We start from the raw sequence: 23,965 nt of genomic DNA, 5'->3' as shown, positions 1-23,965 counted from the left end.
TACTGAATTGGGACGTCTATCCAATCTGTCTGCAACTGGTGGCTCATTTTCAGAAATCGAAACCTATCTTTCTTCAGAAATCCGTTGAATACACTAAACCCATTTACGTGGCATATATAAACCATAAGAAAGCGCTTGATTCACCGATGCCGTGCCAGAAGCACTAAAAGACCAGGGAATAGAGGAGACCCACATAAGACTTCTAGAAGGCATATATAATATATAAGGATTTAACAAGCAGGATAACCCTCCACAAGCAAAGCAATAAATTGGATCCGAAAGGGAGTAAGACAGGAAGGTACCATCTTGCAAAACTGTACAGCACGTCTGGAGGGGGTATTTAGAAAGCTTGAGTGGGAAAGGATAGGATTAAGGATAAACTGGGAATACTTGAGCCATTTGAGGTTTGCGGACGACATAGTCTTGCTGAATGAGACTGCAGAACACATGCAAACAATGCTTGAGGAACTACAATAAGAAAGCACGGCCGTGGGGCTAAAAATAAATATGAATACACCTGAAGTAATAAAGAACAAGCGTACCAAAAACGTCCTCTTCAGCTAAGGAAACGAAACGCTAGAGGAAGTAAAAGAATATAACTACCTCGGACAGATGGTTTGTGCTGACCCCAACCACGAGACAGAAACCCGGCGCAGAAAAGGTATGGGTTGGGGAGCACTCGGCAAACACTTCCAAATAATGGAAAGTAAGCTACCTCTGTCACTCAAAAGAAAAATCTACCAACAGTGCGTACTGCCGGTTATGACATACGAAGGTGAAACTTAATTGGCACCTTACTAAACAACTAGAAAGCAAAGTGGATCTGAGTAAGCCGATGAAGATGATATTATCTTTGTAGTCGGTACTATAGCATTTTTACATGCCGTAATGTACTTTTCAAAACCGTTCCTTAGTTAAGATACTGGTTAGGAGGTTAGATAATCCGGTTAGTGCATTACTTGCGCACGTCACTGTTCCGGATGAGACGGTCAGGCCCCAGCCTTCCATCTTTCCCACCACCTCTTTACTGCGAGCACGCGCAATTTCACTTGGGATAAAATCTCGTTTCGGCCCCTCAACCCAGCACAACACAAAACTTATCACTGAAATTAGGGATCTTCGCTTTTCTCGTTTTTGGTTTCCCAATTTGGGAAATTTCCGCGCACTTAACCTAATCTTCCGCTTCGATCGAGAAATTACTCGCGGACATTAGATGCTACACTCTGTAAATCAAATTTTCGCCTCATCAACTCTTTCTGACCGGTATCAGCGATGACGGTTGAAAGGAGGAGAAAATGGTTGTACTAGCTTTGTCTTTCATCTCTCCCTTTGCTTAATTATAAGTACTGTTACCCTCTCACTCTCAATTATGTGTAGGTTTCCTCAACGCTCCCTACAACCTTTAACAATTGTTAAGGATGCTTGTGCCAAGCTTGTTTTTGTTTGGAAGGCCCCAGAAAAAAAGAAAGAAATGATAGTGCCTCGATAGATAACGATTTTATCTCATATCCACCCGTCTGACAAGTCCAAGTTTCAGTTCAGTTCCTTATTTACGAGATAGTATACAATCTACAATCTATAGGAAACAATATGCAGTAGACTTTAGTTAAGACGAATTTCGTAGTTAAGAACACTTTTGCTCTCTTGTAACGTGCACAATGCAAAGAGCACCTTTAAAGATGAATTTCTGACATTACGAACAAATTTTCGTCTTCACCGTCAGTTTACTGTACACAAAGAGGTCCCGGAGTTTGGTCTGTAATGGGATTACTTGTGAGTAGCGAACGTCAACACAAAGCAAATGTAAGATCAGCAAAATACAATTAGTACAATAGTTAGCGGTAAATGCAGCAAGGTGTAAACACATGAGCAGAGGCGTAAATCCTGAAAAAACACAAGAAGGGACACATCCATAGGCGGCCATTTTGCTTTTATAACTACAGGTTTTAACGTTTTAACTAATATTACGCGCAATGCCACCCCCCTCACGTCCCTTATTTACACCACTGCACGTGAGTCATTGAGTTATATCACATTAAAGGAAAAAAAAAAGAAGAAAAAAAGGCATTTTAAGGTGCGGAACCATTTTGATAAATGGCATATTACATACACTGTTGCTGTTATTTGTTCAGATTGATCAGGTATGAATGACCGCACTATTTTTTTTGTAGTTCTGTCAGGCAGAACAGAGATTCCTTGTGCCTTCTCATTTACGTGGATTTTTTCTATCCCTTGAAACTGCTTCGCGTTCGGAACTACTTGGAAATATGAGAAGATTAATGTGACTCATGTGCAATAAATCGCGAGTTGCAACATAAGTAAACGGCCTTCGTGGAAAAGAGCGCATTCAAGTTATGCCAACGCTGCCAACGTTTCCAATTTCCGACTTTGATCACAGAACTTTGATCCAACTCCCAGCAAATACGGATGGTACGAGGAGCCGGAGTCCGGATTGGTGGCGCCATCGCGACGCGCCTATTTGTACTACCATATGGTCTGGCTAATTTATTTGCATACAAATAATACATTGTAACCTGTAATACCAAAAAAGTACACTTTTTGCACAATATGTCAGTTGGTTTTATGTAAGTTATTTATAGCTCAAAACGAAACTGAAAATAAAGCGCAGTTGGTTGATCTGTGCTGCCCTCTGTTGTCGTAAAACGGATATAGTGCATTTTGCCGGATGCGGAATTTTTGAGATTTAGGAAGGGCGGTAGAGAGTCGTTCCTAGCCAAAAACAGTGCCGAAACGAGGTGAAGTCGGGCACCGAGCCAAGTCGAGCCGCGAGCTGCAGATCATAAGGAAGCGAAGCAAATCGTCGCCAGGAGCGCAAAAAAGAAAGCAAAGTATCGCCGAGAGAGCTGGCCGTGTGTTTCGCCCGATGGTGGACGCCGCGGGTGCGGCGCCGTTTCGTCGTGCCGTGGCTACCGTGAGTGTGCGTGCGTTTGGTTCCGTCGTGGCTCGCCGACGCCCCGGAGACGCCGGCGACGGCTGAGCGGCTCTGAGGGCGGTCCGGGGCGCACCGGCGACGCACCATGCCGAGGCTGCTGTGCCCGCCGTACGCCACTGTGAGGTAGCTTCCCCGCAATGGCGACCCCACCATTACCGCAGCAGTCTTTCGCCTTGGAAGAACTACCCACGGTCGCCATCCGATCAAAACGCTCACAGGTGAGGACGCGCATTCGCCGTGCGTCAGGCCGTCGCGCACGCTCTCTCCCGCCAGCGCGTCACAGGCTGCGCGCTTCTTGGCCCCGTGCCCGTAGTCGTGCTAAGCCTTTTATGTGTTCCTGTAGGGAATGTTCTCCCCATGCCGTGGGGGACAAACCCGTCTTTTTCACGCGCACCTGGCTCGCGGTGCCACGCGATAGGGCCGGAGGAAATCCCGAAAGCGGGTTTCGTCTCCCTTCCACGACCAGATGATGCGCGGCGCCGCCGCATATCGCGGCGGCGCCGCAGCGGCGAGACCGCAATTTGCGGTAATGCGTCTTGCGACGCCCGACCGAATAATGCACGCCCCGGCGTAAATCGATAGTGGGGCGGAATAATTAAGAACGCTGCAGACTCAGTCTGCAGGAGATACACTGCAGGAGATACACGCTTTGTCGTGGCTATAAAACGCATCAACAACAAATTAACAGGCTGGCCGGTGGTGCCCACAGCGGGCATCGACAAAAAGCGAAGATCGCGGCTGAGCGAGTTTCGCTCTTGTCCCGTTGAACCCTAGCGCCGTACGACCTCCCTAACGGCGTCGCTGGGACACAAGTCGCGAGCAAAGTGGACCTAGGTCACACAGCACCATGCCAGACGTCGAACGGCAAGGATGACACTTCGCAAGCGCCGAAATCGCGCGGGCGGTGCGTCGTTTACCTGCGTCGTGAGGTCGTCGAACTGAGCAGTGGGAGGGTCTTGATTTTTTTTTTCTAGTGCTGTTTGCGATTATACGCGCTCGCGCAGGTGACTCGGTAAATTAGTTTGCTCACGTTTGTGGGCATTCCCCGTAAGATGGGGGCAAGAGAGCTCATCTGCGCAACCGAGGCCCCCTTTTTTTTTCTTCGACAACGCTAATAGTGTTCGCGTTCCGCTAGTTTTTTAGCTGGCATATTACGTGCTCTCTTGTGTGTGATTTGGCTTTCGATCTTCATTCTGGGTGCCATTCCAGCGCAATTACTGGGTTTCTTAGTGTTGTGCCATTTTGTCGTTTCGCAAGAGTGAATATGTACGGTTTCTTTTGTCTATAATGACGCACGGCAAAAGGGGTTCGTTTTGAGGCTGGTTAAGCGAAGCGGCAGCCCCATTTTATGTGCGAACAGAAATCATAGTCAGCAGTTACTTTTTGCGAGTGTGCAAAAAGAGGTGTTTCCCTAAACGCGAAATTTGATTTTCTTGTGCTTAAAAAAATTGTCGTTAGCTTGCCAGCGTTTTGGAAGGTTGCCTTTTAACAAATCGCCGTTACCGTACCTCGTTGGTACGATTCGTGCATCACAGCTCCTCCTTTTTGCCTCGCTGGAGGAAGTCCGCTTCATAAAAAAAAAAAGAAAAAAAAAACGAAACAGCTGATTCATCTCGTAATTTGGATCATGACCTATTTTCATTCGTATTGCTGTGATGTTGATGCAGCATGTGCGAACTTGAAGTCTAGAATGATTGCGATCTCCGAATTTTCTTCCACCTTAGAATGGGTTTGGTTATCGAAGATCAGGGAGGTTTAGCCGGCACGAGAATGTAGACAAGGAGAGGAAATTCAACGTGGATGTTCAGCATAATTGTTTTTCTATGCTCTCTACCCCTAGTTTTCGTTTGTGGCATGATATATGCACCAATACTCGAGTGCGTAGTTGGAGTGCGTTCAACTTGAAGAGTAGCGGATGTCGAGCGTGGCTTGAAAATTTGAACCGCTTGTTACCATAAAATAACGAAGAGAAGGTGCGCGTTTTTAAGCTCATTTGCCGCTCAACTTGGAGAGCGTGCGCTATCGCACGCTGGGAGCGATAACGCTTGCACGAAAACAAAGACGATATCAAACCGGCACTGAATACGAGCTATTCGTGGTACGTTTCACGGGCACTTAAACACACTCTTTTGGAGAGTTGCACGTACATTTTTGCTGCATACTAATGCAAACATGGAAATGCCCGACCTTGTAAAAAGTAAGGCTGCAGAACCATCGAGCTTATTTCAAAAACTGCACGAGAACGCAAAAAAAAAAAAAAAACAACAACAACAACAACAATTCCGGGTTGTTTTCAGTAACGTGGAACCTGGGGAGGGGCGTATCATGCTGTGTATAAGTGTGTTCTTGGCACCTTGGCGTTTTTGCCAACGGATATGACATCGTTTGGGAGTAGAGGTATACAGGTTTGCTGTAGAATTCTCTTGTCTTTGAAGCACGAAGCGCTCTGGCGCGAAGCGTAAACTAGTGTCCCGGTGTTTTTTTTTTTCAGCAGCCGTTAAGTTATAGCACGAGGTGAAAACTAGCTTCCCGGTGTTTTAGTACCGTGACTGCATGGGACGATGGTTACGACGACAACATGAGATGCCGACAGCTCCAGTTCCGTAAGGCTCTTCGCCCCTCAAAGAAATGCCCCAGGTCGCGTTAGTTACGCGCGATTGATTGCGCAACAAAAAGTGCAAAGAGCTGTACAATCGGTGATGTCAGATGAGTTTTCCCCCGGCTAGCCTGCGGAATTACTTCTTGACAACCAGTGAAAGTGCGCAGCCTGCGTGCCATTGGTTGGCGCAGATGATTTTAATACAAACCTCGTGCGAGATTTGGCTGTTCTCGGTCAAAGTTATGCAGCAGTTGCTTTTCTCCGCACCTTGCGCTAGTGAAGTGTACAACGTGGTGGCCTCTGCGCGTAACGACGCTTCCATGGACGCTGTCTTTGTGTCTTGCTTGCTTTATGAGTGTTACTTTTATTCGCACGAGCAACGCCTAATTTACAATTCTTATAATAGCCAATGCACTAATTGCATGCCCCAGTCCTGCCTTTGCCAAGATCGTTATGGAAAGTTCTCTTACGCTGTTAAAAAGTTGCCCGGAAGCATTTAAGCTGTATTGTTATGGTGCGACGATTATTTCACTGGTGGCAGGGCTGTGGGGCACTGTGGTGGAAACGAATTTGCTTTTTGACTTTCATATTCGTGTGTCAGACGCATCGGACCCGGAAATCAAAATTTAGGCATTTAAATTAAATAAAAACAGGAGGGGGGGGGATGATGTCAGTTACAAATTTTCATTGATTATGATGTTTAACGCACCGACGCTACGCAGGCGGTGAGGCGCGCAGTAGTGGAGGGCTCCGGATTAATTTCGACCATCTGGGGTCGGGGATCTTTAACGTGCGCCGAAATCTCGAACACAGAGGCGTATTCGCTTTTCGCCTCCATCAGAAAAGCGGCCGCCGCGGCCGGGAGTCCAACCCGCAATGTCCTTGGGTTCAGCAGCACAACGCCTAGGCCACTGAGCCACCGCGGAGGGTCAGTCATAAATTTTATTTACCTAGTTTCGCCTATGTGTCCTAAGCTCCCTGTCGGCGGTCTTCGCTCAAACGGAAGCGCACGCGAAATAGTCGGCACTTCGTTGTTTTTGTGGATAAGTAATGGCTCATTGCCCTTTCAAACGCACCGCCTCTAAAACGCGCTGCGACGCACGACCCGATTTTTTTCTCGCAACCTATGTGCTGCTGCCCGCTGCGATGAATGGTCCTATTTCACGCAATGGCGAATTACTGTAGCAAGTGCTGCAGCATTTATCAGAACTTTTTTTCTTTTTATGTTTAGATTTGGAACGGAGCACCAGATGTCGACCCCCTTTGCTTCAGATGCGTCGATTGCGATTTTAAAAAGGCCATGACGACTAGAATACCAGTTTGCTTTTTTGCGAAAGAGTGCCCCCTTCCTAAAAAGCCCTATGACGTGACAAAAGGTCCTCAAACGTATTTGGCGGAGCACGCAAACAAAAAAAAAAAAAAAGAGAAAAGATGCCAGTGGATTCAGTCCGGCCGTAAACGGAAATCAAACTACCACCATTAGAACGGTTCGCATCTGCTCTATAACCTTGAGGTCTGTTATTCCCGTAAAAATTCACATATATCTAAGCGTTATTATGAAATGTTTATATCTTTTGGCTAAACAATGTTTAATTTATTCCTGTTCCGTTAAAATCGAAACTATAAACTCTTTAGACATTTTGACACCTGATGCACGAGTAAAAATTAAAGGCATGTGTTTTGAAAGAGAAGGGTGTGGGACAAACGTAAATAAGTTGGTTAAAAATCAGATTCGACGCTTAACGTGCAAATTGGGTGTCTGGCCCACGTACGGTTCGTGTCATAGTGGAGATGTGTTGCCAGTCTATGCGCATGGATATTGGTCCGGTGTCGAGGCAAGGAGGATGCTGACTTAGCGTAGACGCCGCATGATAATAATGATGGATACTCTCTCTCTCTCTCTCTCTCTCTCTCTCTCTCTCTCTCTCTCTCTCTCTCTCTCTCTCTCTCTCTCTCTCTCGAGCGAAAACTTTATTGGCTGAGGAAATAGGTCAAGGAGAATCGAATTCCTCATATTGGTGGCGGGCAAGTGCTGAAGGTCCGTTCCTCTAGGATGTCTTCTTGAATTGAGTGGGCGAGCTCGTGGTGACCGTAGGCCGGTGCCTTTCGTCGACCTCTTCCGCCATCTCAACCAGGCGTACATACCTGTAGGTCCGGGTCGGGGCAGCGAAGCGAGGCCTCCCACCTCTCATCAGAAGGGATTTCAGGGAAAGGGTCCTGGGGGCATGCTCAGGTGACGTGGGCCAGATTAGCATGGACACCACAAAGGGACACGCCGAGGTTGGGTAAGTGCTGGCGGGGATGTGGGCCATAATGGCCGGATTGAAAAAAGACTCCCGTGTAGAGTTGGCGCCAGCCGTGACTTTGCTCTGATTTGAGGGATTTGTCTGCTTGAGGGTAGATGCTGCGGGAGAGAAGGTGGTAATGTCGTGGTAACCGATCAGACTGTTCCGCGCGGACCGGGCATCGTGGTAGGGTTACGGGCTTGGACCAGCTTGGATAGTAAAATCTCGGGCTGGGTCATGGGCCGCCTCGTTTCCCTTGAGCTCGGAATGCGCGGGGGCCCAGATCAGTTGTACAGGGGATTGCGGTGGGTTTCTGAGCAAATTTTTGAGCTCCTTTGAGGATATGCGTCCAGCGGCAAAATTTTGGAGAGCGGTTTTAGGATCTTTAATGATTGTTGCGGGGGTTTGGTTGAGTGAAAGAACCAGCGCTATCGCCGCCTTTTCCGCCGTTTCTGGGATGGGCGTCCGTACTGTGATGGAATCGAGCATGCTTGTGATAAGGTAATTGCAAACAGCGGCTGTGGTGGAGGCCGCGTGGGGCCTGTATCCCGCGGCGTTTACGTACAAAACTAGTGTAACTCTCGAACGTCGATGCACAAGAGCCTAGAAGGTGTTTGGTCGGAGTTTCAAAGGCCGGGAAACAATCGCCAGCTCCCAACAAGCGCGGTACCTCGTGGTTGCGGGCGTTTTATCCTTCGTTTCCGGCGTTTTGTTTTCTAACAATAAGCTCGAAGTGCACCTACACGAGGAGCTGAAGCGCCATACTTATCAGGCGGCTTCTTGTAGCAAAGCTTTCACTCATTACTTTATCTGGAAAAAAACGGCAGCTGATAGAAATTGAGCAGTGCATTTATTTACTGGCCTTAAGTAGACAGAAGGCGGGGTGTTTGGTCAGCAAGTAATGGCTCGACATTCAATTTAACTTGGGTCATTTCTGTGGAATAGGCGTCCCACTCTACAACAATGGGTTCAGTATGTTTCTTAATTCCTAGTAACTAGGGAACTGAACTCATTCTCACTCAGTGGATGGACTGATTAATTGCATTTTTTCAATTGCTTATCGCGGAGAATTGTTGTTGATTAGTCCCATTATATCAATTCCTTAGTCCAGGAAATTGTTTCCCACAGAGGCAGCCTAACGTGACGTTAACAAAGGCATGGAGAAATTCGCAGAATGTGCAAGGTGCGTCCACATCTTATAATCTATACGCGCTCGTACGAAGCGCTTAGCGGCGCTTGCTTGCGCTGCAGGTATATGAAGCACAAAAGCTAAGCAGCGGTCGGCAATACGTGAAGCAATCCTGAGTATAGGACAGTAAGACCACCGTTCGCTTTTCAGATTCTCACGCGGCCCTTGTGTGAGCTTCTTATTCAGCCAAGCTGGACTTCTCCCATGTGCTACGTTTCGTTTTACTGCCTCACACGTTGCTTGAGCGCGAACTTCACTAGCTCGGATGACTTTGGAGCTATGTAGCGATCGCGGCAGTGAGGTGTGTGGCTAGCTCAATAAATCTCATATTCTCTTTGCACAGGGCCCTCTGATTGTCACCGTATCACCTGGACATCACTGTGCATCATGTGGGCCCACTGAGTGAAAGAGCCGCGTCCTAAAATATACGGGTGACGGGCCTTTTCTTTTTTCTTTTTTTGGTCGGCCGCATTGGAATGGATGTTGCAGTTTTGCGCGGTGACGTCAGCCTTCCTTGTTAGTGCCTTTTGGTTGTCCCTTTCGCTACGTCGGGCCTTTTCTTCCATGAACAACCATCGTGTCCTGTGTCTCGCCACCAGGGAGGATTTGTTATCCCCTTGCAGTTATTATTTGTCTTAATAATTCATCATTGAAGGAGTACGAGCACCGCGACGGCCATCACTTTCCAGTAGCCGTGATAAAAGCGGCATTACAATTTGTTTTCGCTGTGCACGGAAAAATGACCGTTCCTGAAAACGTTGCCGCAATTCGTTCACGTTTCGTTACGGGATCACGAAATTCCGGAATGATGCGGAATCGGTCCGACTCAATCGTGGCAACTCCGCGATACTCGTAGGGTAGCTTGACTGCGACCCATACGGGTAGTTCAACACAGATGGCCTATAGCTTCACCTGGTGCGTGGTTCCTGTTCTATACTCGGGAACAAGTTAAGAACGGCAATTGCTCTTGTGCGGTATCACTCTGCCTAAGCGACGGACCCGGATGTGAACGGGCGCGCGTGTTTTGAAAGGAGATTTCTATGAATGCGTGATATCGTCTACCTTTTCTCACGGAGTTTGCCGTGGCTGCAGTCGTTTATAAGCATATTAAGTCCGAAAAATGACGGAAACGGCTCGTGCCGTGTTAAAAAATTTCCCAGTAACGCACTGCTTGCGCCGCGCGGAGTAACATCCGGCTGCGGTGATGAGGCACAGCGGCAACTTGCGTTGCCGTTCTTAACTTGTACCCGAGTATAGAGTATAGCACTTCAAGATACGAAGCTTTGCTTATAGGGACCGTTTTGAAAGCAGAAGTGAAGCTTTTCTCTCACTCTCTGTCTCTTTTGCGGAGTAAAACATGCACTGGGTCGACAAATGTCGAACATAGACATTAGTTCTTTGTAATTCGATCACTAGTACCGTACGCAGGGTTTAGTTTCTGTAGTGGGTGGGAGCCAACGAGAAAAGCATTCGCAATAAAGATAAAAATGGAAGCCAATGCGCTCTGGGGGCGGCCGGGGTTAAGGGTTTGTAATTACAATTAAGGTCACATTTGTAAGTAGAACTATTCTACTTTGTTGTTTCGCAACAATGGAAGACACTGAAAAATGAGTTGTATTCATTTTTGTTGAAATAGGATGGGATATAGTCCCGGCACGGACTCGTACGAAATTACCCGTTTGTCAGCCTTTTGCAAGCTGTCGGATGCGTCATTATAGAGGGCGAACATTTCCGGCTCTGACCGAAAAAGTAAAATCATCAAAAAAAAAAAAAAAATCCTCGGGCCACTCACGTCTACTTACTTGTTCTGAAGGCGAAAGCTTGACGATAGTAATTAACAATTTAAATACTTCTACATCGTACTTGCGTCCCTTTCCTTGCTTTCGTTTCTTTGCCTTTCGGCGCCAGTTGGATTTCTGCTACACCGTGCATGCATGCGTCTCTTTCTTCGCTTTCGTTTCTTCCTATTACAGCCGGAATCGCGCCAGCAAGCAGACTGGCACACGCGGCAGCTTCCCTAGAATCAGTGTTCTGCGTGGCCGGTGTGCACCGGTTCTACTCACGCGCTGTCACATTCAGGTGTCACGAGGCATGCACTGTTCTACAACTTTCACGTTTCCGATTCATAGGCATGTGAATTTGGTGAAGCGGGCATATTGCTCTCAAAGCTTCTGGCCAATCCCCCAAGTATATATGTGCCGAGAAGAAAGAAGCAACAACGATGACAACAACGTTGGTATTACGCTAGCAACGTCTTGATATAGCTGAGCTGGCCGCTACTGTCCAGACCCGGGTTCAAATTGCATTGCATCACGTGTTTTTAAGTGCAGAGCACTTTAGGGGCTCGCCTTGTCGTCGTAGCTCGCTCGCTGGACCCAAGTAGAGCCACGTACACGGCGTTCCGTCGCAGCGGCTGTCGCCGCGGCGTAACCCAGATGCTTCGAACGCCAAGCAGCTTATACAGTCAAACCCGTTTATAGCGAATGGCAATATGCAGCGCGATTAGTTCGATATATCCAATAGTTCGATATAGCCGAACCCGCCTATAACGAACTTATCGTTACCAGTTCGCAATCAGCGGGAGCCCCCCTCCTCCTCCTCAACTCCACCATCCCCGCATGCACAGTACGAGCACAGTAAAGTAGCCGTTACCATGCCCAAAATAATCCATTTATTGCAAGTATTAAAGCTACTTTCCGCCTGAACTGCCTAGTTTGCAAAGAAAAAAGCGGTGATTTTTGTTTTCACTTTCGTTTTGGCGGCTTCAACTAGCATAGCATTCTGTACACGAAACATTATTTGCACCAGTTCGAGTCCGCGTCCTCCAAAATCTAAGAAGCATTGGCGGAGCACATTGACTGCCGAAAGCGCTTCATTATAAGCGTCGGACGGCTTTCACTCGCGACATCATCGGGAATGTTGGGGAGCTCTTCCCACAGTTCACCGATGCTGCTGTCTTGGTCCGGACTCGCTGACTGCGCGGGTTCCGTCATGAGTCCCGCGCGTCGGAAACAGTTACGGAAAGTGTCGGGCGTCATGTCGCTCTGTGCGAGGCGCAATGTCTAAGTCGCAACTCTTGCTCCGTGGTCGCGGCCAATCCACATCTCAATAGCCGCTCCGAGACCATGCATTTCGGCGGCCATTGTAGGCGCGCATAGTTCGATATATCGGATGTGAACTTCGTTATAAGGAATATGTTTCCCATGTATTTCCGTAACTGAATTATTTTTGTTCGATATATAGCATAATTCGCTCTATCAAGGTTCGTTATAGCCGGGTTTGACTGTATAGTCATAGGCGTTCGCAACTGGTGAACCGCTGGCGCTTGTGATACATCTCCCCGTTGTTTAGCGCAAAGAAAACTACAGGTACATTTAAGGCAAAATCTGTGTATATAACCGACAGCGGCCGCGTTCATTTGGTTAGGAATTGTCGTTGGATTGGTTTTTACGATAGTAAGCGAAACAAAAGTGGCAGTGCAACGCCGGCACGTGCAGGAGGAAAAGCAAGCACAAAAAATTCAGTGCCCTTCCACTCTGTGAAGAAGGATGACCTGCAAAGCTGGACGCAGTCCACGGAGTGCGCGAAACAAAACACGTTTATCGTTTATCGATGGAGCATATTTCTGTTGCCGCAACTGTCGTAATAACTTTAAAGAGCGACGTCATTGCACGTCTCAGCCAACCGAACTGCGTGCGCCCATAGATCACGATACGTGTTTTGCGTCGGTAATCTGAACATAGCCTAACACATAAACCCAATCCGCTCTACCACTAAGGGCTCCGGACAGGTCCCATTAGGCCGTTTAACGTCCGCGTTTAAATCTCGCACCAGCAGTACGGACGTGCCATACACCAGTACGGTCATATGACACCTATAGCTGCGCGTGTACGCCTCCCCTCCTCCCTCCCACTATTCCCCACTACAAACCTGCGCACGCATTAACCGGCAACCGGTCATGTGCGTGAGCATAGAAGTGACAGACGCCGTCGAAAATATCCCCTGAAAGCCCTCTGAAGAAGTGATATTGGCTCCCGCCGGCGTTCCAAGTGGTCAATTTGCTCTTCAACCGGGAGGGATTCGCCGCTACTCCACGAGTTGAACTTGAGGCGGTACAGGCGGTGCCAGCAGCTTCCCGTTGTTTTTGCACCCATTCGCGCTTGTGTTCGGGCAAACACTTCGATTCTTGCTCTTCCTCCAAACAAACGGCATGCATCCGTCCTATAACGATTAAATGCCTGGAAGCCCTTGAGCTCTATTCTCGCGTACAAACATATTCCTGTCCGTTTTCCTTTCCCATCGTATGAATCTTACTGTGTGTGTAAGACGTCTGTGTAACACATCAACCCACACCTGAACCATTCGATTAAGGAGGACAGCCGACTAACCGCATTGAGCCATGTAATTTCGACTTTTAAATATCAGCACAACCGGCATTTTATCGGTAACGGCATGAAGCCTAGCTGTGCGTTCACGCCCCCCTTTTTCTACCCGCAAACCGTGCTCGCAAAAACCGGCAACCGGTGATGGCGCATGCTTAGGCGTGAATAACACTGGCAAAAATTTCGCTCGGAATCGGCCTTCCAAGCTGTAAAAGAAATATGGGCTGAAGCCGTCGTTCTAACTGGGGAAATTTCACTTCTATCGGGAGGGATTCGCAGTTACTTGGCGAAGTGAATCTGAGTGGAAACGGCGACGGCGGGTTTTGGTCGTTTTAGGGGGCGGCCCTTTGGCAGCCGTTACATGGGCTCCGCGGGAGCGGCGTCTTTTTATGTCCGCATAACCTAGTGAGCGAATGCAGCAGCGACGAAAAAAAAAAACAGATGGGCGCGTCTAGCGAAGAGTGAAGTGGAGTACGACACGTGAGGCTACGGCGTCATCTCTCTCACTTCCTTTCCCTTACACATGTTTCATGTGTCGCCACTAAGGAGCGCCCTCCCCCTGACACTTTCCCCAGACGCCGTTCCATTCTCCGCTAATCCAAACCGCGTTACGTTTGCGTGGGAGGTTCAAACACGACATGCATTAGCATGCTCGCTGCTCCCTTGTGCGGGGCTAATCCGAACCCCGTGACATTTGCGCGGGAGGTTCAAACACGATTTGCAACATGCTGGCCGGCGGCGGCGCACTGCGAGGTAGCAGCAGACGTTCGCTGCCGCCGTACGTTCGCTGATCACGCGAACAGTTTCTGAGACGCGGCAGAAACGCGCCGTGACCGAGAAGACTGCAGCTCGCGCTGCGCACAAATTTCATATTAGGGAGTGTAGTAATCGTCAGCGCATTTTTTATGCCCTTACGTGCTTCTGTTTATTTTTCGCAATCATCTGATAACCGCACTACCGCCGTTAGCTGCCGACTGCACACCTTGTCAAAGGAGCATCGATGGAGGCGAGGGGGAAAATAGCTGTGAAAGAGATGTCAGCGGTGGTGAGGAGGAACCCCGAGCGGCGCCGAGTAAATCGATGACACCGGAATGAAAACAGGGAAGGGGGGGAGGGGGGGGGGAGGGTTAGACATATACTGCTTTGCAGTAAAAGAACAGAACTCCCGCTGGCGCAGTTTCAGGCAGGTGGCGCGCGAGCACTGCGAAGGAGGGGAACTTGAATTGCACTGGGGGGTATCAGTGAGCGGATAACGGCGCTACAGCGCATTATGGTGAATCACTGTTCTGCACTTCCGACAGCTTTTACGTTGAGTGGAAAGGCTTTAATTCACTCATTCTCTACAGCGGCGGCCATTTTCTTTACCTGGCAACAACGACAACACGGCGCTTTCCCAAAGAATGCTGCACTTACTGTTTTCGCCTTAAAACATGAAGGAAGCAGGGAAAAATACATATATTGTTTTTCCTTCATGTTTACGCCTCTGGTCGCACGTCGATCCCAGAAAAACGGGTTATGAGGGTTGTCGTGCGCGAGGTCAAATGCTCGCGGTACAGTCTCTGAGGCGGTCCTGCAGTTCTGGCAGCAGTGACATTTTCGCTGTGCGCAGGCGGTAGTGCCGGAACGCCTGTTTACTGCGGTGCTCACTCCCCTTCGGGCGCGTATAATAGTGACGGCAGGGCATCCATTCATTCTCATTCGCGTGTCGCGTTGAATGCTCGCCCCCGCAGCTCGCTCCTTTCTCAGAACTTCGTGGGCAACTACGTAGTGGCAGAACCGATAACAAAAACAAGGTAGTGTCGAGGCCGACGGCATTTGCTCTTGTTTAGACTGCTTTTTAAAACTGCTTAGAAATGGTGGTGAGAGTGTTAAGACGCTTACTGAAAATATATCAGTCGCGTGAACTTTCTTTTTTCACTGAGCCGGTTAATTATTGTTTTCTTCTTTTATTGTTATATTATTATTATTATTATTATTATTATTATTATTATTATTATTATTATTATTATTATTATTATTTGATTGTGTACTGGTGTTTGTTGGGGCTCAGTATCACTGGCTGTGTTGGCGAACGGGAAGCAATGTCGACGCGAAATTTTCGCGGAAGAAGGCGAGATATAGCGCATGTCCGCCTAGTTAATCGCTACCAACTCTTTTGTTTGTGTGTGCCTGCGTGCGTGTCAGCCCGCGCGCGCGTGATTAGTTGGGTATTAAAGGCTTCTTTTCTTTTTAAACGTCAACTGTCAATAGTTCATTGTAAGGGACACTTTATTTTTCTTTTTTTTTAACGTGTAAAGTCGCCGTGTGTGCGTCGCTGGTATCACAGCACGTGCACCATAGATCACCGATCGTGAAGAAAAATATTCGAAAGGCTTTTGCGGTTTAGGGAATCTACCTGAGGATTTCTGTGGCGGGGGTCATAATTAACCACGGGACCGTGAGTCCACGTTGATTTTAAGTTATAAAAGCGGGTACTGTATTGAAATTCTGCGACCTGTTTTTACGGGATAGGAGGCAGGAGAAATATCCGTCACTGCTTGTTGGTTTCGGCGCAACTGGAATTATGAGCACCACAAATACATGTCATTGTTGCCCCGCGTACCGATGCGGGATACAGTCGTGTGTGCGTGCCTCGCGGCGACCCCCCACCGTCGCCGGCAGGCGAACGTTTGTCAAGCCAAGCATACTCAGTTAGAGAGATTGGCAAAGATTGGCAAAAAAAAAAAAAAAATTTCAGCGTTCGCCGTAATCATGGCGACCCTTGCTCGGAACGAGAAAGACACGTCATAGCGTACGCCCCTCCAAGGTGATCTCCAATGATTATCACTTACAAAACAAATATTAAAGAAGCTGACACTTATAGCGACAGTGATGGAGTAAATGTCGTTGCGTTAGCTTAGAAGGAACAAATCGGCTGCAATCCTGGACGTAAGCCTTCGTGAAGGTATTGCGTACAGCTTCGCTAGCATCAAGTCTTACGCATTAGGGTGAGCGTGCTTCATTTTTTTTAAATGCTAAATGATGAGGTGAAAAACTCGGGCGTTGTGAGCGGTGGATGGCCCCGCAATCGTGGTACTAGCAGGCAAGTGACTGATCACCACAACTCTACATTAAACGCCACACAAAACACAACTGTCGACTTACGCTTGAGTCTGCTTCCCTGCTTTAAATGCGAAAGCATTGTGGCTTTCCCGTGGCGAAGAAGCTTCACTGCTACATCGCGCGTGCGTGCTACATCGCATGCTGGTTTCAGGAGAGAGAGAGAGAGGAATTTTATTGAAATGAAATAAACACAGAAAGGTCGGCCTGACGGTAGTATATCCGGCCAGCTATTCTGTGTGTGGGAAGGGAAAGTGGAGGAAAGAGTGTGGATAGAGGACGAGAGAGATGAAGATGGCGGAGAAATAAATAAAGGGCTATGTATAGAAGATACCTATACCGATACGGTGTATGTGTTAAAGTTAAGCCGGACGGGCCTCAACTACAATATCTCTGAGAGGCCGCTGCTGCGCAGAAATGTCAGCACAGCTTTAAATGCCTTGTAGGAACGCTTCGCGTCTGGCCAAGGTCCCAGCAGCACTTCCTCCGACACCACACGACAGTCCAAACGGGCCAATGTTCTCACTAATTGTTCTCGAGGTTGCGCATAGCGTGGACAGTGGCAGAGAACATGCAAAGTAGTCTCTGGTACATGGCATGTCTCACAGTCGGGGTCACTCGTAAAGCCAATGAGGTGCTTGTAGCGACGGGTAAAGGCTACGCCAAGCCGTAGTCGGTGAAACAGCGTGGCGTAGTTTCGCTGAATACCAGGAGGTAACCGAAACTTGCAGTCGGGGTCCAGGCGGTGTAGTCTTCTATGACGATTGTCAGGGTGGGACCAGTGACTCGCCGAGGCGTGGCGGAGAATGGTAAACAGAAGGGCGGTCGTGTCCGTCCTTGCGAAGGGCAGACGTACAACATCTGCATTTGCAGAAACCTTCTTTGCCTCCTGGTCAGCCCAGTCGTTACCAGCTAGCCCGCAATGGCCTGGTACCCACTGAATGGTGAGGACATGTCCTTGTTGCAGTGCCAATGAGCATAATTCGAGTACTTCCGCAGCAAGGGCATAATAAGGTCCTTGCCTCATAACTCCGTTGAGGACCTGGAGTGCTGGCTTGGAATCACAAAACAGGGTCCAAGCTTGGCTACCGTAATAGATTCGTAGTTTCACAATACGGAGTTCCAAACGGTCTTATGGGCACACACCAGCTCAAGGGAATTGGCCTGTGACGATGGCAGCTGCCGTCAGAAATTCACTACCGGTTCAGCAATTTCCATTTGGCCCGTACGTCAAACCCCACTCACTATTCATTTGTCTCACTCAGGAGGATAGGCCAGTTTAGAAATTGAGGCCGCCCGAGGCAACGTTACTAGATAGGTTCTAGTAACGTTGGTCCGAGGCAACGTTACTAACGTTGGTCCGAGGCCCTCGACCGGTTTCGCCAATTTCCATTGCCATAATTCTATGACATTCTATTCACGTAAGCAGACTTTAGTGTCCCCGGTGAATTTGTGTTTGCTGTCGTTTTGCAGCTGCAACTTTCAGGCGTACCGCATGGAACGTGGGAGAGCTATCGTTATCGCCTGGCTGAACGTCAGCGGCTTTCGCTGCATATCGCGCCGTTATGAGGTGACTGGCAGGGATTGTTTTTGTTAAAAACCCAGAAGCAAGGTATTTGTCTAGTGTTTGCTTCGAAATGAAACATAGAACGGAGTTTTTTTTAAGGGTTCCGCGAGTCGTCAAGAGTACGGTTTGTTTCGCCCGATGCAGTTTATAAATTCTGCGGCTTATCAGATCTCATGTAACATTGAAATAAACGGTATTTTCTTGTAACCATTTCCAAGAATGACGGAGACACGCGAATGTTTAGTCCCTCCAAGAAGTGCGAACAAAACATTTCAAATAGAGGGCACTGCCATTTCTGAGAGGGCAGCTTTAAGTTCGCTCTCCTGGGGTTCTGCGCTGTCTGTCGCTCGGATTCTTCACCTCTCCCCCAGCAGGAGCAGCGCCTTGACGTCAGGTGCGACGCGACCGCCCGCCCGGCCTCTTCGGCGTTCTGAACTAAGTCCGTCGTCGAGTATTCGGGGAATCCCCGGATGACGTCGCGTACCACGTCCGACTTCGTCAGAACTCTAAATGACGTCCGTCCCAGCGTATACGTCTGTTCAAAGAGAAGAAGCGCGCTCGAGTTCGAGAATTTTGGAGTGCGGAGCAAAGTAGTGGAGCCTTTATACTGAAAGGTCCAGTAAGGTGGCGAGGTCTTCAACAAGCCTCGCAACGTCGCAGCAGTTTTTTATAAGCCACTGCTAATAGTCTCAGCAGCCAATCGGCAGGACCGGATGCACGGTGGAGGAATTCCTCCACCTTGGCCGGATATCATTTACTAATTTACTTTATATGACCGTTGCGCTTACTAAAGGAAAAAGACCTCGAATGGCCGGTAACCACTTTATCGAACGGTCACTCAGCTTGTGAAACACATAAGCAATGAGCTGTATACATTAGTTTGAAATCACAGCTTCGATATTTTCGTTAATGTTAATCACAGACCCTGAGCGAATCGTACCGAGGAAACACAATAATGAAATCGTCAGCTTATGTAGCAGTCATCTGACAGGTTTTTAAAAGTTGCACAGGAATGTACAAAGCTGAAGAAAACTTCCAAGAATGCAATGCAAAAATGCGTTACTCCCCGTGAATATGTTGCAGTATAACGGGGTCACATCAAATCTCGTCGTAACAGTCTACGTGTGCCTTATAGGGACTTAAAGGCGGCGGGCGGAGCTGGGGACGAATTGTTGCACGCCTCCATAAAAGTCGTCTCGTCGTACGGTTCCTGTCGACGCGGCCGTATTCATAGATCTCACGTACGCGCAAGCAAAGGAGACTCAAACAGGCGGGATCATCTGTCTCGTGAATGGCGAAGCCTCTGGATCGCGCCTGTGCAGTAAGAAAGTGTGACTTCAGCGGCGGATCGCTGGTGCGCGGTCGCGGAAGCTTGGGAGCCGAACCGCGCCGTTTGCGAAAGGATGATCAACGTCGAGCATGCCGAGCGTCGAGCACGCCTTACTGAGCAACAACGTTTACGGCGTCAGCGAGGAGGTGACCGATCCGCGCCTTTTTAAGGGATCTGTGACAGACGGCCTGAATTTGTTTTTTTCTACTGCCGAAGTGTGCGCCTGCGCTTGTTTCTGTAAAAGTTTATACCGGTATTTAGGAAAATCGAACTCTCCACAAAGAGTGGCCGCCGGTCGAGGGTTGCATTACAATGAGTTGACCAGATGGCACGCACTCTAAACTTACGAAATGAGACGCAATTTGCGTTATTATGGGGTAATAATATTATAATCGACTCACGTAGTTACAGGCTAGTCGAGCCTACTTTTAACGAACACATCAGGAAACGGAAATTGGTTCGTTGTGTCCACTTTTATCTATATGTGAACATAAAATATATGTGTGCAAATCGTAACGCGAAACGAAGATCTGTTCGTTATAACCGGTACGTTGTTAAAACTGGCTTTGCTATAAGTGGTCTATACTGTAATTGGTAAATATCGCACTCTTAACCCTACACATTGCATCTTGCGCGCCAAGAGCTAGTACGCCATCCCCCCTCCCCCCCTCCACACACGCACACGCACACACACACGCCCGCGCGCGCGCGCGCTATTTCTTTTCGCATATTACAACTGCCTGTTTCTACAACTTCAGAAGAAAAAAAATCGCGTTTTCGGAAGGCTAGTCACACCTAACGACCCACACCACCGTCTCTCTGCCTGCGTGCTCTGACCCGCGCACGCGCGTTACTGCAATCCTTCACGCCTGTCACCAGCAGCGAATAATTTTTATTCAAGAAGCTTCGATGGCTCGTGTTGCAGTATAGCGAGGCGGTCAATGCTCTGTGCCGGAGTTGCGGTGCGGAGGTCAATGCTCTGCGTCTCAGCTGTCTGCTGAGCGGCGGTATACTTGAAATCCATGCTAATGTACACCGTATACCCTCCTATCGCGGCGAAGCGGTCATGTGAGCCCTGCGCGTCGCATTTCGCGGCGGCGTCGCGTAAAAAAAGAAGGCGCTTCGTGGCACGGCCAGTTTTTATAGCCCGCTTCAGGGCCAAGTCAAATCGTTCGCTGATGCAGTAATTGTTACCTACACGTCAGGAACCGTTTGTCTGCAGCCCAAGCGGTCCGACCTGTTACGTGACCTCGTGGTGTTCGGCAAACGAATGTCCCACCGGAGGTACCCTGGCTCTGAGAGTCGATTATGGGCGAGGTAGTTTGTGCTTATCTTTAACGGCGGAAGTTGCGCCGTATACCCGACTGTGACTTGATCACTATTGTCACGACTAGTACGTTCGGTTTCGGCGTCATGCTCACTTCCAGTGATGTCACCTATCAACGTTAGTCACCTATGGCGGCACTGCAGTGCAATGCAGTGGAGCGTGAGCTAGTCCCTCCGAAGGGGATCCAGCGGCCGAAAAGTGACTGAAACGAGCGTAGCCGCTCGTAAATATGCGCACGCTCGGTGCTATCAATGAGATCTACAGTCGCGTTGGCCAGTCATGCCTTGGAGATAAGTATGTATTTTTTTATCGCAGGATGTGATGCCTGTCTGGCTTAATCGGATAAAAATGGCGAACGTTCATAATGTCGGTTCTCCCCCTCAATATACCCAAAAGCCTTGGCGAATCGCTATTGTATATTGCCTATTGGCCAAGCCGATTGGGTTTAAGGCAGTTCCGGCTTGACGTTAAGCAACCTTAACGTTGAGCCAAAACACTTGCCAACCAGCGCCGAAATCAGCGTTCGTCAAGCTGCGGGTACCGGTTGACGACATTAGACATCAAAGCACAAACTTAGGCCTGACATGAAGCCGTCGTGTGCCCGCGTTCCCTTTTAACTCTGTTGTGTAAGCAGTTCGGCTGGTTATATTTCGACCTTTGCGCATGCGACTTCAAAACCGGAAAATACGGTAGGCTTCAGACAGACTACCGCGAACTCTCCGCATTAAGACCTATAACTGTGCTTAAGTCCGTATACGTACCTCACGAAGTCCTCTAATCTCAGCCTTCTTTCGATCGCTATTAAAGCGAAGCTTGCAGCCTTTCATTGATGTCGTCTATAGTCCACCCAAAACGATCTGCAGGAAAGCCAACTTTCTCTGACGGTGGTGATGGTCGTGGGTGAAGTCACGAAAAATAAAAACGCTTCCCGTGGTCGGAGTAGAACCTGGGTCCCTTCCGTTATGTATCGTCTATCTGATTGCGGCATTCCGGCACGGTCGAAGCGGTTTGGATTTGGAGAAGGGTGCACGGACGTGAAAATATAGACAGAACAATTCAATTATATCTCTGTCGGAACGACAACAATGGGAGGACGCGAAGCTTTCAAAACTCAAGACCGACACCAAACGAACCAACCCAGAAACTAGCGGATCCACATCACACCACCTTACCGTGCACGTAATCACGTTAGCACTATGCTAATCGTCATAAATAAATAGGGTCCGCTCGGTTTCCGGCGTGTTCGTCTGGTGCTGGACTTGATTTTAGGAAGCCTCGCGTTCTACCATCGTTGCCGTTTGTTGTGACAAAGTATAAGCTGTTGACGAATTACTGGGATGCACACGTTTTCTTTTAGTTGTGCTCGTATCGCTGTCTTTCTGTGCGTTTTTTGAGCAGAAGGATTTGACTTTTTATTACTGTACAGGGATGGAACAGCTGCGCCATTTGCGCCATTGAGCGCCATACTTGTTTATTTGCGCCAACCTGCGCCGAACCGCCCCTATTGCGCCAAACTCGTCTATCAACGCCGTCCTGCACCGCAAATTGAACTGATCAGCGAGGTATTACCGCCATGATTCCCCGCGCCCGAAAACTTGGCTGACACATATTGTTTTTGGTTTCAATGCGGTTATAGTTTTGGTTTCACAGATGAGCGGCTCTGGAAGTTGGCTTTTTGCTTAGCTGCAAGGCCGCATGCACTCAACATTCACTTCGCATTTATTTTTGTCGCATCTGCACGGTTTTGTTTGCCGGTGCCGGCCGCTGCGCGCGCCACAATCTATGGGAAATGACCGAATGTGAGCAAACAGATTCGCATGAAAGGTTGCAGTTTATTGGAAGTGAACTTATGTTTAGTCGAAAATTTTTGACGAGCGTAGCTGCATGTATATTGAACAAGAGGGGTATTGGACGCGTTGCACTCGTTTTATTCGGTTCGGCTTTGTTGTGAAATGATTACTAACTTTAGCCCGTGAACTTTTAGGTTAGCTTTGCTTACGTATAGGATGGGCCAGCATTAATTACACATTCTAACAAGCTCTCGTTGCTTAATCAACGGCGTACGTTCGGGGACTGTCGCAACCCCGTGACGGGCGAAGGCAAAGATACATTCCGCTTCGTACGCACTGAAACCGCTGTTCGATAGAAAAAATGCAAGCAAACGCCTTCTTTCGCTTAACACTGCCGTCTACCGGACGCGAGGCAAGGCCTGTTGTCTGATGGCCTTCGACTCTGTGTGTGACTCTCTTTGAACTGTGATAAGGCGGCGCACTCGCTGCCGCCGAAGGCAGAAAACACCGCATATTGTAAATTTCCAGCTATATTACACGAACTGCGTTCCTGGTTCGGAGTAGGTTCTAGTAAACGGTAGAGCGCCTAAAATAGCAGGTACGTAAATTAAACTTAATTAGCCGGTGGCTGGCGCAGCAGCCTGTACCAGCCACCTGCCAATTTTAGAGTATTATATTTGTGTCAATTTGTTTCAGCGGTCTAAATATAAATGTGGCCAAGTCATACCGTTGATGAAATCAAACGGACTTTCTGGCAGCTCCAAACCTGCTCCAAAAGGTCTTTCTGGTTGCTCCAAGCCTGCTACAAAAGGCAATTTTGCCTGCTTCCAGGGCGGCCCCCGAACACTTGCACCTTGTTCCACCCAATACAGAAGGATAGGTATTCTTGTCTCCAACAAAAATTTATTCGTATATCGTGAAGTTCCTCCACCTCAATCAACTTTCTTCCGTTTGATACACTCACCGTGGGGACTCGGTGCCTGGAATCAACACCAGTTCGAACGAACAGGTTTCTGCGCAGTCTCGAAGAGCCGCCATTTTCTGACTCGTAATTCGCAACGTCTTTTAATTCGCTAGTTTAATATTTCACGAATGTAGCCAAAAACGTAAGTCTTCACATACTGCATGTCCTGATTTTCTTGCCTACTTGTTCCTTCATCGCTCGTCAATCATGTTTGCAATGCTCCTACCGTGATCTTTGCTCTTTATAAATTCTCCTTGTACATATATCTTGTGGGCAACGCATGGCAGTATGCCTTCGTTTTCTTGTTTGTTATTGCTTTTGTTGTATACGGTATGTCCGGCTTTTGCTCTCCAGAAGTACTTTTGTAACTTACGCAGTGGGCTTTTTTTCCTTTTTTTATTTTTGTTTGTTTTAGCTGTGTGCTCTATTCAACTCGTAGTTGTTGCCCCTATTGTAATGCCTACGGGCTCTTAAGGTGAG

At 48.3% G+C, this 23,965-nt stretch overlaps 1 long non-coding RNA gene across 1 annotated transcript in view; it reads left to right on the top strand.

Annotated features, from left to right (window-relative positions):
• The first annotated feature begins 2,774 nt into the window (after positions 1–2,774).
• The window catches only part of LOC144168402 (uncharacterized), a 116,002-nt gene continuing 94,811 nt past the window's right edge, over positions 2,775–23,965 (top strand). Inside the window, exon 1 of the long non-coding RNA XR_013322178.1 lies at positions 2,775–3,171. This is a non-coding gene — a long non-coding RNA (uncharacterized LOC144168402). The remainder of the gene's footprint in view (positions 3,172–23,965) is intronic.

Source organism: Haemaphysalis longicornis, unplaced genomic scaffold, assembly GCF_048455015.1.
Source record: "Haemaphysalis longicornis isolate Haplotype H1 unplaced genomic scaffold, Haemaphysalis longicornis Haplotype H1 scaffold_2, whole genome shotgun sequence".
NCBI classification, from domain to species: Eukaryota; Metazoa; Arthropoda; class Arachnida; order Ixodida; family Ixodidae; genus Haemaphysalis; species Haemaphysalis longicornis.
Note: the sequence above shows the minus strand (reverse complement) of the source record. Positions and strands in the feature narration are given on the sequence as shown.